Source organism: Phyllobates terribilis, unplaced genomic scaffold (genome assembly GCF_046119375.1).
Source record: "Phyllobates terribilis strain yellow unplaced genomic scaffold, ASM4611937v1 Scaffold_5__5_contigs__length_657084704, whole genome shotgun sequence".
Taxonomy (NCBI): Eukaryota; Metazoa; Chordata; class Amphibia; order Anura; family Dendrobatidae; genus Phyllobates; species Phyllobates terribilis.
In genome coordinates, this window is record NW_027362765.1 from 57249382 (window position 1) to 57255832 (window position 6451).

Sequence of the window (6451 nt, forward strand, 5' to 3'; positions counted from 1 at the left end):
GAGGTCACAGGAGGGGAGGAGTCAGGGGTCACATGATCAGGGGCCTCAGTGGATGCAGGACTCTGCTGTGCTGGTTGTCATGGTGCTGGATGAGGTGAAGGTTATGTGTGGGGTCAGGAGGGGTTTACAGTGTGGATGTAGCAGAGCCGCGTGTGTACGAGGTGTACGGAGCGGAGCCGCGTGTGTACTAGGTGTACGGAGCGGAGCCGCGTGTGTACGAGGTGTACGGAGCAGAGCCGTGTGTACGAGGTGTACGGAGCGGAGCCGCGTGTGTACTAGGTGTACGGAGCGGAGCCGCGTGTGTACGAGGTGTACGGAGCAGAGCCGCGTGTGTACGAGGTGTACGGAGCGGAGCCGTGTGTGTATGAGGTGTACGGAGCAGAGCCGCGTGTGTACGTGGTGTACGGAGCAGAGCCGCGTGTGTACGTGGTGTACGGAGCAGAGCCGCGTGTGTACGAGGTGTACGGAGCGGAGCCGCGCGCATACGAGGCGAGCGGAGCTGTGTGTACGAGGTGTACTGAGCGGAGCCGTGTGTGTACGAGGTGTACGGAGCGGAGCCGCGCGTGTACGAGGTGTACGGAGCGGAGCCGCGCGTGTACGAGGTGTACGGAGCAGAGCCGCGCGTGTACGAGGTGTACGGAGCGGAGCCGCGCGTGTACGAGGCGTACGGAGCGGAGCCGCGCGTGTACGAGGCGTACGGAGCAGAGCCAGCTAGACTATGAATTAGAATTACCTAGTTTGAAGCGCGTCAGATCTACTGGAGTAACGGTACAGTCCCTGGGGACAGTCCAAAAATGTTTTTTTCTTTTTCGCCTTTTAATAGATTGATAATAAAAAAATGTTTTTAATCACGCTCTCCTGGACCTGTTACTGGAAACTCATATTGCTTCGTCCTGCTGCCGACACAGCTGAATCCTCGCACTGCCAGAGGGCTCCTTTCACATTGGTGAGCTGGAAAAACTTTTTTTTGACAAGTGCTGGTTCAGTGCTGTGTATACAGAGATGGTGAATAAAAACATGATAATAAACCTCTTCTCTCTGGGAAATCTGGCTGTGTCTGACAGCCGATTCCTCAAATCCACAAGTGCTCAATCTAGTGCTAGCTGCTTAGACTGCATTGACATTTTAAAGCAGGGTCTCAAACTCGGCTGGGTATAAAAAAATTGAACTTGGGGGGCCGCATTCTTTGCAGGACAAAGTGACATTTTTAATGATACCATTTTTTTCTATACACCTTTTGAACATTTTTGCCGTGTTTATTTTATTTTTTATAGCTTGTGTCGTTACGGATGTGGCGATAATAAACGTGCACTTTTTTTTTTACCTTAGTTTATATATAAACAGCATTTTTGGTGCCAAAATATTTTTTCATGCTTTATTTTGAATTTTTTTTTATAATTTTTTTTCCCCCAATTGGCCACATACAGTAATATTGTCTTACAAATAGCACCATATAGTAATTCTAACAAACATTTTGTAGTAATGTGTCCCATCCTGGTCCCCATCTATCGTAATGTCCCTATCTTGTAGTAATGCCCCATCTTGGTCCCCCATCTTGTAGTAATGTGCCCCATCCTGGTCCCTATCTTGTAGGTATGTCCCCACCCAGGTCCCCCTATTGTAGGTATGTCCCCATCAAGGCCCCCCTATTGTAGATAATGTCCCCATCCAGGTCCCCCTATTGTAGATAGGTTCCCATATTGTAGATATGTCCCCTGTAACGCAAGGTGTGGGAAAGACTAAGTGCAACACGAAGAGAAGAGGGAAAGGAAGCCCAAACACTACGGAAAGGGGGAGTGGAGACCCCTAGGCCGATCTAATATCACCCAGCCTACCTTACCATCCCTATATAGGGTTCCACACCTATCGCCAAGAAGGATCCTAAACCCTGGATGACCCTAGAGCTTGGCCCTAGATAGGGAAGGGGGGGGGTGAACACAGGTCAGGCCCCACTACAAACTAAAGACAACAAGGTAGACAAACAAAGGGGATCAACTTAGCTTGACCAGACACAAGAGGAGTAACGCCAACTGTCCTCCAAGGGCACCAGAGAAGAAGCCAGCCGATTGCCAGTGCTCCAAGCCTGTACATAGAAGCATCACCGGCAATTCCCTGGAGGAAACTGAATGTTTTTAACTACCAGGCAAGGGTGTGTCAATCAGCAGCATGAGGGAGGTCGCCGCTGGGTCCTAATGGCAGAAGGATTAAGAAGGTATCTGTAATGCCAAGTGCAGCAACCTTCTACAGCCAGATCCAGAGCGACTATTACACCCGTGACAGTACACCCCCTTCTACGAGTGGACTCCGGACACTCAGGATCAGGTTTCTCAGGATAAGAGGTGTGGAATGCATGAACCAACCCAGGAGCATTCAACTCTGATGCTGAGTAAGTAAGATGCCCAATCCTCCTGGTTTTCGGAGACAAAACATCTGAGGTAATTCTCCAGATTCTGGTTAATGCGCTCTCGGTCTGCCCATTCGACTGAAAATGGAAGGCAGAGGAAAAGGACAGTTGCACCCCCAGTCGAGATCAAAACGCTTTCCAGAACTTGGAAACAAACTGGGTCCCCCAATCCAACACCACATCGGAGGGACCCCGTGGAGCTTCACGATCTCACTTATAAACACCTGAGCAAGAGTTTGGGCACTTAGAAGTGCCGGTAATGCGACAAAGTGAACCATTTTACTGAACCTATTTACAACCACCAAAACCACAGTTTTGCCTGCAGATACCAGTAGGTCAGTAATAAAATCCATGGATAAGTGTGTCCATGGCCTGCTAGGAATAAGTAGCGGAAGAAGAGTACCAGACGGACGGGTATGCGATACTTTAGAATGCGCGCAAATACTACAAGCAGACACTTGTTCAATCACATCCTGATGCAACCCCGGCCACCAAAAACAATGAGAAAGGAGGTCCGCAGTTGCCTTACCACCTGGATGACCAGCAAGCACAGAGTTGTGATGTTCCATAATTATTTTGTGGAGCAGATTAGATGGTACAAATAACCTTCCTGAAGGACCGGTGGCAGGAGAGTCCCCCCGAGCCTCCAACACCTCACCCTCTAGTTCAGGGTACAATGCCGAAATGACTACCCCCTTCTGCAAAATCGGGGCAGGGTTCTCATGGTTACCACCACCAGGGAAGCTCAGGGACAAAGCATCAGCATTGATGTTTTTTACCCCTGGACGGAAAGTGACAATAAAATTGAACCTAGTAAAAAACAGGGACCATCTAGCTTGCCTATGGTTGACACGTTTAACCAATAGAAGATATGACAGGTTCTTATGGTTTTTGATAACAGTAATAGGATGGACAGCCCCCTCCAACCAATGTCGCCATTATTCGAACGCCAATTTAATCGGCAAAAGTTTCCTATTACCCACGTCATAATTTCTCTCAGCCGAAGATAATTTCTTAGAAAAGAAAGCACATAGACGCCACTTACCAGGGGACAAACTCTGAGACAACAGCCCCATCCCCCACCTCTGACGCATCAAATTCCACAATAATGGATTGGGGAACATCGGGTTGACTGCGTATAGGTGCAGTGGCAAAACAGCTCTTTAGGGAGGAAAAAGCCTGCAGGGCGGCATCCGATCATTTAGAAAGATCAGACCCCTTCCTTGTCATGTCAGTGAGGGGTTTCACAATTACCGAATCATTTTGGATACATTTCCAGTAAAAATTAGTAAAGCCCAGAAAACGCTGTAGAGCCTTCAGGTTCTCGGGACGGTCCCAATCAAGGACAGCACGGATCTTCTCCGGATCCATCTGAAAACCCGAAAATGACAGCAGGTACCCCAATAACTGCACCACCTGGATGGCGAAAACACACTTTTCTAGTTTGGTACATAGTTTGTTATCTCTTAATATCTGAAGCACCTGTTTAACATGCCCCCGATGTTTCTCAAAATCAGGTGAATAAACCAAAATATCCAGATGGACCACCACAAACCTGCCCACCAAATGATGGAAAATATCATTAATAAAATGTTGGAACACGGCAGGTGCATTGGTCAAACTGAAAGGCATCATCAGACTCTCGAAATGCCCTTCAGGAGTATTGTATGCTGTTTTCCATTCATCCCCCTCTCTGATTCTAACCATATTGTAGGATCCCCTTAAATCTAACTTGGAGAACACCTTAGCTCCCACAACCTGGCTGAACATATCTGGAATCAGAGGAAGAGGGTATGGATCTCGGATGGTAATTTGATTTAATTCCTGGAAATCTAAACAGGGACGTAGACAGCCATCTTTGTTTGTTCACGGAGAAGAACCCTGCCACCACAGGCAAAGATGAGGGTCTGATATGTCCCTTCTCCAGACTTTCCGCAATGAAATCCTTCATAGCTCGTCTCTGTGCCAGAAAGATTATACAGTCTGGACTTTGGGAGTTTAGCTCCGGGGCTAAGGTTAATAGGACAGTCATATGCACAATGAGGAGGCAAATCCTGACACCCCCTCTCAGAAAAAAACGTCCTCAAAACCAGACAAAAACGCAGGTAAGGTCTTTGTAGAGACTGTAGAAAGGGAAATGTTTAAACAGTTCTCCTGGCAGTAATCTCCCCACTCAATGATCTCTCTGGTTTGCCAATCCACCAATGGATTATGTTTCACCAACCAGGGTAGACCCAGTACAATTGGAGTGTGAAGACCATCCAGAACATAGCAAGGGATTATTTCACAATGAACTGACCCCACCCTCAGTCTTACATTATGTACAATCTGAGTTAGAGCTTTCTGTGCAAGTGGCGCTGAGTCGATGGCGAAGATGGGAATGGGCTTAGCTAAAGTATAGCAAGCAAAACCATGAGTTGTCACAAACTCAGCATCAACCATGCTGACTCCAGCTCCACTGTCAATAAGCACAAAAATTTACTCTCTTGCTCCCTAGCACCACCTCTGCTGTCAGGACAAAAAGAGAACTGAAGGTTGATGATAAATGCACCCCTTGATTATCCAACTCCAGACTACCAAGGGTTAATCGAGTTTCCTTTTGCTTAGGGATCGAGGGACAGGCCCCAATAAAATGTCCCTTTTTTCCACAAAAAAAACACATGCCCTTTTTTTGCGGGTCTCAGGGGAAACATACGATGCAAAGGCACCCCCTAACTGCATGGGTTCTTCCACCTCTCCCAGTACTGGTTCACCCCCAGACCGCTCCCCCAGCAAAGGGAAGTTAACCCGAAAAGAGGACTCCGGAGAAGGTGGTTTCACTCACCTATCCCGAAGGCATCTTTCAACACGTATGGCCAAAGACATTGCAGCCTCCAAGGACTCTGGAGTTTCATGCACTGCCAAAGCATCTTTAAACCTTTCAGTAAGGTCCTCACAAAATTGGCTTCTGAGAGCCGGGTCATTCCATTTTGTATCAGTTGCCCATCTGCAGAATTCGGAGCTATACCGACCGATTCCCCTGCTGAAGGCAACGCACCCTGGACTCAGCCAAGGAGATTCGCTGAGGGTCTTCATAGATGAGGGCTAGAGCCCCAAAAAAACCTCCACAGACTGGAGACAAAGAAGAACAGCGTATAATACAGACCACTATTGTCCACGCAGAAGGAGGAGATCATAAGAGATGAGACCCTACGCGTTACGCCATCCAACTCCTTATAGGAGTTCTCCCTGCTTTTCCCTCCTGTTATTTATCTTATATATTATTCTCTTTGATATGGTTGTTGCTTTTGGATAGGGATAAGGGATTTTTTGTTTGGGTTACTATTATACATCTACTGGTCTATATTGATCACTTTTGATAATATTATACTTATTTATTCAGACTTACTAGGTCCACCTGCATTTGTCCACCTATATTATCAATGATATACTCAATATGCTATATATGTGGTGTCTCAAGAGGGTCATCTGATGCTTCTTTGTTTTTAAGTATGTTTTATTCTGTGGTGTCTGTTTGATGTTCCCAATAAAGTTTATACCTTATTCTATAACTGCTGTTTGATATATTATTTATTTGGAATACTTGTTGCCTATTTTTGCACCATTTGTTCTCTTCTTGTCTTAGTATAATTATATGGGGGCTTTGGCACAGTATTCAACTATTATTGTGCTGTGCCAGGTCATTTCTTTTTCTGACCATAAAATATTCCACTGCTACCACCAATTTGTCGGGGAATCGGCACACGCACGATCCTGATTACTCACTACGTAGCTATCGGCAAGCAAGCAGTGAGCGTATGGCGTACACACCTCTGAATTCCAACGCATGGAATATGTGTATATGCCCTGTACGATCACTTCACGATAGCCCAATTAAGATTATTCGCTGCCACCACTGATCAGTTTTAAAATATAATACAGGCCTGATCGGATGCCTGCTTTCTGGTAGCGTATGGCTTTGGGGGAGGGACAATTACAGACCACAAGAAACAGAACTATTAAATTTTATATTTAATCCAATAGGGAGGCAGTGTTTATGAAAAATAT